We start from the raw sequence: 11,877 nt of genomic DNA, 5'->3' as shown, positions 1-11,877 counted from the left end.
ATTCTCTGGAGCCTCTTTGATAAAGTCCCCAACCCCATTCATGAGGCCTCCACCTTTACCATCTAATCATTTTTCAAAAGCTCTGCCCTTAATCCCATCTTTGAACTCCCAATTTGGGAGTTCAAATTTCAACATGAATTTTGGAGGGACACAGACATTCAGACCATGGAATCTGGAGTTAACTGATAGGATGACCAGCCTCCGTTCCTCAGGATCTGAAGCCTCAGATTTCTGCTTTAGTTGCTGTAGTTTTTCTTTAACTTTTATGAATGGATGTGGAGATACAAAGAGGAATCCTAGAGAATCTTCACTGTCTCCAGTACATAACATCAACCAATTTTCCCTCCCTTTCCAGACATAAATTCAAGAATATTTTCATTTTTGTACGTATGCCAGTTATGGGTTTAATGATGATGATGAAAATTATGATTAACAATCATAATGATGCAAAATACTACATATATCAGACCAAATAGGAAATATGGCACTAATTACAAATACAATAAATCTAAAAAAAGGAATAGACAAAATTCACATGAAGTTCGCCTCAGTAAATTAACACAAATTATACTTGTTCTACAACTAGCAAGTAGTTGCACTTGGTTATTACACAGCCTAATAATAACATATACCATAAACAGATAATATTTTTATCATCACACCTCTCACCACTTACAAAACTTAGTTCACAATAGATAAAAGATTTCCATCTAAGATACAAAACTATATAATTCTAGAAGAAAGTATGGAAAAAATAACTAAATCCTATTGGCCTAGGAAAAGAATTTATGAGGAAGGCCCCCATGGGCAATCTCAGAAACAACAAATATGAACAAATGGGACCTAATCAAGTTAAAAAGCTTCTGTACAGCTCAGTACACAAATCAACAAAGCCAAGAGAGGATCTTCAGAGTGGGAGAAAGTATTTGTGTGCTACACATCTGACAATGGGCTGAGACTCAGAATCAACAAAGAACTCAAGCAAAACAACAAGAAAAGAGCAAACAACCCTTTTAAAAAATAGCCAAGAGATATACATGATCAGAATCTTTTCTCATGAGGACAGAAGAATGGCCAAATGCTCTTTGTTCCTAATCATTAGAAAAATGCAAATTAAAATCACTTTGAGATATCATCTAACCCCAGTGACAATGGCCCACATCACAATATTGAAAAGCAGATGCTGGCATGGGTGAGGAGAGAAGGGAGCATTCATGCACTTAGTAAATAATTGTTGAACTTATCTGAGTTCTAGACAGTTGAACATGGTTGGGGGGGAAATTAACAGACTAGTTTTTAAAAATACAACCAACACTACCATATAAATTAGAGATAAAGTTTAGGTCATACCTCAGAATTTCTTACTTCTATTCCTAAATTAATAGTCTCCTGAGATAACACATGCATGACAATTATTATATATTTCAGAATTATATTTATACATCAGATGGTGAGGAATAATAAGAAGATTAAGACTTAGCAGCAGAAAAATCTGAATTTCATTGCTATTCTGACTGGTTCTTTTTCTTTTTTGTTTGTTTCCACTTTTTGCCTTCACAAAATTAAAAAGGCTTAAAATTTAATAACAATAACAGTGTTTAAGATAAGGACTAGAAACAAAAACCTTGTAAAGAATGAACAGAGATAAATACATTCAGAAAAGAAATCAGACGATTGCTGCAATGAAACATTGAACAATAATAATAATAATGCAAAAAAAGTAACATTCACATTGTCAAATAAGAATATGTCTATCATAGAATGCTTTGACTCTGAGGTTCAGTGTGGAGTCATCAGTTAACTTATTATTATTATTACTGTTCTGACTGCTTTTTAAGAACCTTGGGCAAATTACCTAATTTCCTTAAGCCTCAATTTTGTCATCTGTAATACAGGGAATATAATCCATTCTCCAGCAGTTGGTTCAAGGATTAAATGAAGCAGGAAAAGATCCTGGAGCAAAGTGGGCTCCGACCCCCATGACTGCACATAGTTGCCCTGACAGTGCTGAGATGCCCGGATCTCAGTGCTGAGGATGTAACCAGTAGTCAAATAACTACTTTTGTCTGCTTAACAATAGAGCCAGTCTCTTGGATTAAGTTGACCCTAAATTAGAAATGGTTAAACTGACAGCTTCACGAAAAAGCCTGAAAGGTGAGCAGAATGTCACAGCCGATTACACTGACGATTAAGATTGCTTCTGTTGGTGTCTTTGACACAGACCCTCTCAGGGCTCCTGGCGCAGTGTGGTTTGAAATGTGTTGAGGGCAGCTGCTTCCCTGCAATGCCGCCAAGGCCAGCTCCATGGTGGGCACTCTGTTACCACTGCAGCTGCATGCCCTTTTCTGGAATTTTGAAATTTCAGGGTGGAGGAGGGGACAGTAACAATTTAGGATCTACAAAGAACGGTGGGTGTGGCTCTTTTATCTCTCACTCTTCCCATGGGGTTGGCATAGGCCACAAACCTATGGAAATGTGACTTATTCCCCAACTGGCGTCTCTGATGAGTCTGATCCCAGGAGCCTCTGGAAGATGTGCTGGAGAGAGCTGAGCAGAAACACCAACTCACCACAGCTGAGGGCTGGTCCGCCCTGCGTAAAGGTTACAGTTTTTGTCACCACCATCTCTCCTCCCGCATACCAATGAATTGATTCCAAGATCTCCCACTTGCTCCCATTTGCCCCCTGTTGGTGGACTGACTCCGTACTTCCTGCCACTGTCTGCATCCCCTTCCTAGATGTTCTGGCTACCGCTGTTTCTATGAAAGATTGCTCAGCAATTTCTGCACTAGCTGGGACATTCCTGGTAAGAGCACTTTGTGTCACATGCATACTTAAATGTATTATGTTACAATTATTTGAGTTCCATTTCTGGCTTGCCTCCAGCTTGATGATTTTTGAACAGGTCACTTTCCTAGAGTTAGCCACACTGCAAAGTTTGAGGACACTGTCCGTCAGACTGCTGGGTCAGCTCACGAATCCTGACACTAACTGTGAACGGTGTGTGTCTAACTACAAAGTTACAGGTGTGAGTCCACACAAGATTGCCCCCATTTCCAATGACAGCTACAAGTTCAGGGGTTCTCCAAACCACCGTCATGTTGGGTGATTCACTAAAAGAATACTTACTGGAGGCTGTTACGCTCGTGGTTTTGTTTTATTATAAGGCAAGGATGTAAGGGGCTCCACACATGAAGCTTCCATTTTCCTCAGAACATTACCTTCTCAGCACTGACCAAGTATCCACAGAGTATCACCAGCCAGAGAGGCTGACCCAAGTCTCCACGTGCAGTTTTTACTAGGGCCCCACTACGTGGACGCAATTCATCAATTGATTGATTACCTACATCTGAGTATTTGGAACTCGGTCTCCAGGTTGACTAATTACACATGATCAAAAGTCCAACCCTAAAATCACACAGTTTGATTTTCTGGTGACCAGCTCACAGTTTTTTCATCAATACATAAGGATAAACACATCTGCCCTATGACTTTCGAGCTTATGGATATACAGCAATTCTCTAGATTCAGAAAATGCTAGATAATAAGGGAAACATTTGAATTGTCTGCTTAAATGGGTAGTTTCTGCCTAATTCAAATATTTTCCAGTGGCTCCTATTTCCAAACTCCACTTTTCAAAGATAATTCTGATCGCACAATGTCCTTGGAAACAGGCGTACTTTCCCACTTTCAGAGGAAGGGCGCCAGGGCAGCTCTGGCACACGTGGCTTCCAGCACTCAGCTGTGTGATCCAGAGCAGCTGTTTAACTTCTCTAAGCATCACTTTCTCCACAGAGATAATATCTCTACATGGTGTGCTAGCACACGATTGTCGTAAAATCCAATAAATTTTATATTGAATTTAGAATCAAAATGAGTATATATGTGTATGAAAATCTTCATTAATAAAACTCTACAGATAGGCAGCCCACAGCATGAGAGAAAATATTTGCATGCTATACATCTAATAAAGAGCTGATAATCAGAATCTACAAAGAACTCAAGCAAATTGGCAAGAAAAAAATCAAACCCCATTAAAAAGTGGGCAAAAGACATGAACAGAAACTTTTCAAAGGAAAATAGACTCATGGCTGGCAAACTCATAAAAATAAGAGTCAATATCTTTAATCACTAGGGAAATGTGAATCAAAACTTTAATGAGATGATATCACCTAACTCCAGGGAGAACAGCTCTTATGAAACAGTTCTAGACAAGAGTAGTGGTGACTGTACAACACTGTGAATGTATTTAATGGCATGAAATTGTACACTAAAGAATGGTTACAATTAACGCCTATAATCCTAGCACTCTAGAAGGCCAAGGCAGGTGGATTGCCTGAGCTCAGGAGTTCCAGACCAGCCTGAGGTAAGTGAGACCCCATCGCTATTAAAAATAGAAAACTAGCTGGTGTTGTGTCAGACACTGTAGTCCCCAATACTTGGAAGGCTGAGGCAGGAGAATCACTTGAGCCCAGGAGTCTGAGGTATCTGTGAGCTAGGCGGACACCACGGCACTCTACCGAGGGCAACTGACTGTGTCTCAAAAAAAAAAGAAATAGTCAAAATGGAAAATTTCATGTTTTATGTTATGAGTATTTTGCCACAATAATAAATGATAAAGAAAGTGAAATAAAGTAATGTGATGGAAAATGAAAGAAAAGAGAGAGAGAGAATAGCTCTTATCAAAAAGTCCCAAAACAACAAGTGCTGGAGAGGATGTGGAGAGAAAGGAACTCTTACACACTGGTGGTGGTTCTGCAAACTAGTGCAGCCTCTACGGAAAGAAGTTTGGAGATGCTTCAAAGACCTAAAAGTAGACCAACCATTGGAACAAGCAATCCCACTGCTGGGCATTTACCCAAAGGGAAAAAGGTCATTTCATAAAAAGGACACAGGCACTTGAACGTTTATAGCAGCACAATTCACAATCATAAAGACATGGAAACAACCCACATGCCCACCAACCCATGAATGGCTTGATAAAATGCGGTGTACATACTACGAAGTACTACTCAGCCATGAACAAATGGAGAGCTAGTATCTTTTGTAACACCCTGGATGGAACTGGAAATTATTCTTGTAAGTGAAACGTAACACCCTGGATGGAACTGGAAATTATTCTTGTAAGTGAAACATCACAAGAATGAAGAAACAAACACATGTGTTCAATACCCAGTTGGAGCTAAACAGTCAACACTTCAGTGCATACATGGAAGAAAATCTCAGTAAAAATCAAGCTAGGAGGGGAAGGAGGGGTTGAGGAAATGCATAGCTCTTCACTTCTGAGCAAAGAGCATACTTATGTGTATAACTTTGACTCCATCTATACAAAAACAAAGTCTGTAAACAAAACACCTGGGAAAAGGGGGTGATGGGCAAGTTCTCACCTGATGTGCACAATGTTGGGGTGCACAGCACACCCCGTGGGTGAAAGGCCCAGCTACAACTTGAACTTCACCTTGGATGCAAAAACAATGAACCTAAACATTTGTATCCTCATATCAATCTGAAATAAAAAATAACATTAGATGAGGTAAACAAAAAGTAAAGGTGGCTACCTTTCATGGGGAAAAAACACATGTACCCCTAATATTCTGAAATTAAAAAGAAAAATGTTTTTTATTTTTTTTTATTTTTTTTTATTAAATCATAACTGTATACATTGATATGATCATGGGGCATCATACACTCGCTTCATAAACCATCTGACACATTTTTATCACAGTGGTTAACATAGCCTTTCCGGCGTTATCTCAGTTACTGTGCCAAAACATTTACATTCTACATTACCAAGTTTCTCAAATACCCCTGTAAGATGCACCACAGGTGTGATCCCACCGATCCCCCTCCCTCTACCCACCCACCCCCTTCTCACTTCCCCCTATTGTTAAGTTGTAGCTGGGTTATAGCTTTCATGTGAGAGTCCCAAATTAGTTTCATAGTAGGGCTGTGTACATTGGGTACTTTTTCTTCCGTTCTTGGGATACTTTACTAAGAAGAATATGTTCCAGCTCCATCCATGTAAACATGAAAGAGGTAAAGTCTCCATCTTTCTTTAAGGCTGCATAGTATTCCATGGTATACATATACCACAATTTATTAATCCATTCGTGGATCGATGGGCACTTGGGCTTTTTCCATGACTTAGCTATTATGAATTGGGCTGCAATAAACATTCTGGTACAAATATCTTTGTTATGTTGTGATTTTTGGTCTTCTGGGTATATGCCCAGCAGAGGAATTACAGGATTGAATGGCAGATCTATTTTTAGATCTCTGAGTGTTCTCCATATATCTTTCCAGAAGGAATGTATTAATTTGCATTCCCACCAGCAGTGCAGAAGTGTTCCCTTTTCTCCGCATCCACGCCAACATCTCTGGTCTTGAGATTTTGTGATATAGGCTAGTCTCATTGGAGTTAGATGATATCTCAAAGTAGTTTTGATTTGCATTTCTCTGATGATTAAAGATGATGAGCATTTTTTCATATGTCTGAAGGCCGTGCGCCTGTCTTCTTCAGAGAAGTTTCTCTTCAAATCCCTTGCCCAGCCTGCGATGGGATCCCTTGTTTTTTTCTTGCTGATGCGTTTGAGTTCTCTGTGGATTCTGGATATTAAACCTTTGCCAGAGATATACCCTGCAAATATCTTCTCCCATTCTGAGGGTTGTCTGCTTGCTCTGCTTACTGTGTTCTTAGCTGTGCAGAAGCTTTTTAGTTTGATCAAGTCCCAGTAGTGTATTTTTGAAGCTGCTTCAATTGCCCGGGGGGTTCTCCTCATGAAATACTCACCCAGACCAATTTCTTCAAGGGTTTTCCCTGCATTCTCCTCTAGTATTTTTATAGTTTCATGTTTTAAGTTTAAATCTTTAATCCAATGAGAGTCTATCTTAGTTAATGGTGAAAGGTGTGGGTCCAATTTCAGTCTTCTGCAGGTTGCCAGCCAGTTCACCCAGCACCATTTGTTAAATAGGGAATCTTTTCCCCACTGAATGTTTTTAATTGCCTTGTCAAAAATCAAATAGCGGTAAGTAGCTGGATTCATCTCTTGGTTCTCTATTCTGTTCCAGACATCTACTTCTCTGTTTTTGTGCCAATACCATGCTGTTTTGATCACTATCGATTTGTAGTGAAGTCTGAGGTCTGGTAGTGTGATTCCTCCTGTTTTGTTTTTATTTCTAAGTAATGTCTTGGCTATTCGAGGTTTTTTCTGATTCCATATAAAACGAAGTAATGTTTTTTCAAGATCTTTAAAATATGACAGTGGGGCTTTAATAGGGAGTGCGTTGAAATTATATATTGCTTTGGGTAGTATGGACATTTTGATAATGTTGATTCTTCCCAGCCATGAGCATGGTATGTTTTTCCCTTTGTTAACATTTTCAGCTATTTCTTTTCTTACAGTTTCATAGTTCTCTTTATAGAGATCTTTCACGTCTTTTGTTAGGTAAATTCCCAAATATTTCATCTTCTTTGGCACTACTGTCAATGGGATAGAGTCCTTAACTGCTTTTTCAATTTGACTGTTGTTGGTGTATATAAAGGCTACCGATTTATGAATGTTGATTTTGTAACCTGAGACGCTGCTATATTCTTTGATCACTTCTCGGAGTTTTGTAGTAGAGTCCCTAGTGTTTTCCAGATACACAATCATATCATCTGCAAAGAGCGAGAGTTTGATCTCTTCTGACCCTATATGGATACCCTTGATCGCCTTTTCTTCCCTAATTGCGGTGGCTAAAACTTCCATTACAATGTTGAAAAGCAATGGAGACAATGGGCAGCCTTGTCTGGTTCCTGAGCTGAGTGGAAATGATTCCAATTTAACTCCATTCAATATGATATTGGCTGTGGGTTTGCTGTAGATAGCCTCTATCAGTTTAAGAAAAGTCCCTTCTAGACCAATTTTCTTGAGTGTTCTGATGATGAAGGGATGCTGGATATTATCAAAAGCTTTTTCTGCATCAATTGAGAGAATCATATGGTCTTTGTTTTTTAATTTGTTTATGTCCTGAATTACATTTATAGATTTACGTATATTGAACCAGCCTTGAGACCCTGGGATAAAACCAACTTGGTCATGATGTATAATTTGTTTGATGTGTTGCTGGATTCTGTTTGTTAGGATCTTGTTGAATATTTTTGCATCTATATTCATTAGTGATATTGGTCTATAATTTTCTTTTCTTGTTGGGTCTTTTCCTGGTTTGGGGATCAGGGTGATGTTTGCTTCATAGAACGTGTTGGGTAGTCTTCCTTCTTTTTCTACATTTTGGAACAGGTTGAGTAATATAGGTACTAATTCCTCTTTAAAGGTTTGGTAGAATTCTGACGTGAAACCATCTGGTCCCGGGCTTTTCTTTTTAGGGAGGTTTTGTATAGATGCTATTTCTGAACTTGATATGGGTCTGTTCAACATTTCCACTTGATTCTGGTTAAGTCTTGGAAGGTGGCGTGCTTCCAAGTATCGGTCTATTTCCTTCAGATTTTCATATTTCTGAGAATAAAGTTTCTTGTAATATTCATTAATGATTTTTTGGATTTCTGATGAGTCTGTGGTTATTTCGTCTTTGTTGTTTCTGATTGATGATATTAGAGATTTTACTCTTTTTTTCCTGATTAGGTTGGCCAGAGGTTTATCTATTTTATTGACCTTTTCAAAAAACCAGCTTTTTGATTTATTGATCTGTTGTATTCTTTTGTTTTCAATTTCATTTAATTCTGCTCTAATTTTGGTTATTTCTTTTCTTCTACTGGGTTTGGGGTTGGAATGTTCTTCCTTTTCCAGTTGCGTGAGATGTCCCATTAAGTTGTTAACTTCCTCTCTTTCTGTTCTCTTGAGGAAGGCTTGCAGTGCTATAAATTTCCCTCTTAGAACTGCCTTTGCAGTGTCCCAGAGGTTCTGATAGTTTGTGTCTTCATTGTCGTTTTGTTCCAAAAAATTGGCGATTTCTTTCTTAATCTCATCTCTGACCCAGCTATCATTCAGCATAAGGTTATTTAACTTCCATGTTTTTGTATGGGTATGCAGATTCCTGTTGTTACTCAATTCAAGTTTTATTCCATGATGGTCCAAGAAGATGCATGGAATAATTTCTATTCCTTTAAATTTACTGAGGTTAGACTTGTGACCTAAAACATGGTCAATTTTGGAGTAAGTTCCGTGGGCCGATGAGAAGTATGTGTATTCAGTTTTGTTGGGATGAAATGTTCTGTAGATGTCTGCTAAATCTAAATATTAGATGGTTAGGTTTAAATCTAAGATTTCTTTGCTCAGCTTCTTTCTGGAGGATCGATCCAACACTGCCAAGGGAGTGTTGAAATCTCCGATGATTATGGAGCTGGAGGAAATCAAGTTACTCGTGTCTGTTAGAGTTTCTCTTATAAATTGAGGTGCATTCTGGTTGGGTGCATAGATATTAATAATTGAGATCTCGTCATATTGAGTATTACCCTTAACAAATATGAAGTGACCATTCTTGTCCTTCCTTACTTTTGATGGTTTAAAGCCTACTGTATCTGCAAATAAAATTGCAACACCTGCTTTTTTCTGATTACCATTTGCCTGAAATATGGATGACCATCCTTTCACCCTAAGTCTGTATTTGTCTTTTAAGTTGAGATGTGACTCTTGTATGCAACAAATATCTGGCTTGAGTTTTTGTATCCAGTCAGCTAACCTATGCCTCTTTAGAGGACAGTTTAAGCCATTCACATTGATGGAGAGTATTGATAAGTCTGGTGGAATTTTGGGTATCGAGTTTTTCAAAGGTCCAGTGGACATTTTTAATCCTTTCGCCAGTGTGGAAGTTGGAGTTTGATCCAAAGTTTCTGAGTGAGTTTACTTTTGTGGTATAGGATTGGGTTGGTCATTGTGGAGGATAGGTCTGAGAACATCCTGAAGAGCTGGTTTACTTATGGCAAATTTTTTCAACATATGAATGTCATTGAAGTATTTAATTTCTCCATCATAGATGAAACTCAGTTTAGCTGGATACAAGATCCTGGGTTGAAAGTTTTTTTGCTTTAGGAGATTAAAAGTTGATGACCAGCCTCTTCTGGCTTGAAAAGTTTCAGCAGAGAGATCTGCAGTTATTCTAATATTCTTACCTTTGTACGTTATAGTTTTCTTTCGCCAGGCTGCTTTGAGAATCTTCTCTTTCATGTTAACTTTAGTGAAGCTAATTATGATATGTCTGGGGGATGACTTATAGGGGTTGAATCGTGCTGGGGTTCTGAAGCTGTCTGCTATCTGAATTTCAGATTCTCTAGGCATGTCTGGAAAATTTTCTTTCATAATTTCATGCGGAAGGGCCTCTGTGCCCTCGGAGGCGACTTCATCGTTCTCAGAAATTCCTATAATCCTTATGTTGCTTTTTTTCGAATTATCTGAGAGTTCTCTGAGTGAGTGATCCGTTTTTGCTTTCCATTTCTCTTCCTCTTTGAGAGATTGGGAGCGTTCGAAGACTTTATCTTCAATGTCAGAAATCCTTTCTTCTGCTTGCTCTATTCTGTTACTGAGGGATTCTACTGTATTTTTCATATCTTTGAGGGCTGTAAGTTCTTGCTTCAGTGTGTCTAAGTCTTTGGTGGTTTTGTCTTTAAATTCGTTAAATTCTTGAGACAATTTTTGAATTTCTCCTTGAATTCCTAATTCCATTTTATTAATCTTGTCTGCAATCCAAATTCTGAATTCGATTTCTGACATCTCAGCCAGTTGTTTATGAATGGGATCTTCAATTACATCTGCCGTATCTTTTCTTGGGGGGGTTGATCTATTCTGGTTATTCATGTTACCAGAGTTTTTCCGCTGATTCCACCCCATGGTTATTTTACTCCCTTTGGTTTTTCCCCTGGGGTTTTATCGAGGGCCCGTACAGTGTTGTGGCCTGAGAAACTGGGGCCCTGTCTGGTGTGGTGGAGCAAAGTGGTTCTGTCTTGCTTTCAGCTGGTTTCTGTTCGATCCTATTGCAACTTCTACTCTGGCTTGAAGTCTCAGCTTTTGTTTGCGTCCTTGTGATCACAGCTTGCCTCAGCGGTGTTGATGTGCGTTCTTCAACCTTCTCTCCTGGTGAGGCTCAAGTCCACCAGGATACTTACTAAATTCCTGTCCCTTAACTCTCCTTCTGGACGGGAGCCTCTGTTGAAAGCTGGCCTCAGTCCGCCATCTTGTCTCCCTCCCATTCGAAAAATGTTTTTTAATGGCTTATGTGCCGTAGGTCACATTCAAACAAATGGGACCATTTGTGAATAAATGCTATGGTGTGATTGTTTTTGTCTCCCCTCCACCAAATTCACATGCTGAACTTCTAATCCCCAAGATGACCGTATTAGAAGATGGTGGTCTCTGGGGGTTGCTAAATGATGAAAGCAGAGCCTTCATCTTTGCAATCAGTGCTCTTACAGAAGAGGCCCCGGGGGACCCTCATCCCTTCCACGGAGTGAGGACACAGCAAGAGGCACTGTCTGTGCGAACATGGACCTGCACCAGACTCCAAGTCTGCTGGTGCCTTGATCTGGGGTGTGCCGGCCTCTGGAACTGTAAGAAATAAAATTCTAGTGTGTGTAAGCCACCCATTCTGTGGTATTTTGTTCCAGCAGCCAGAAAAGTCTAAGATGATGGATTACTGAACTTTCTCCTCCATTCCCCACACTGTACTTTAATGTGTTTTCCATTTCTTGGTTAAATAATATTTAAGACATTTTATTCCTAGAGTGTCTCTTTAGCACGTATTTGATCATAAACATGCCTGGTTGAGAGGTGGAGGTATCAAAGACTTTTTTGGAAGATGTAATACTTTGCTGACATTGACACCCCATCCTCCCCCACACCTTATTTACTTTCAAGAACTCAGACCCTTTGTTCACACAACCTGGCAC

This window comes from Nycticebus coucang, chromosome 6, assembly GCF_027406575.1.
Source record: "Nycticebus coucang isolate mNycCou1 chromosome 6, mNycCou1.pri, whole genome shotgun sequence".
NCBI lineage: Eukaryota > Metazoa > Chordata > Mammalia > Primates > Lorisidae > Nycticebus > Nycticebus coucang.
The sequence above is the reverse complement of the archived record's forward strand: the minus strand, read 5'-3'. Positions refer to the sequence as shown.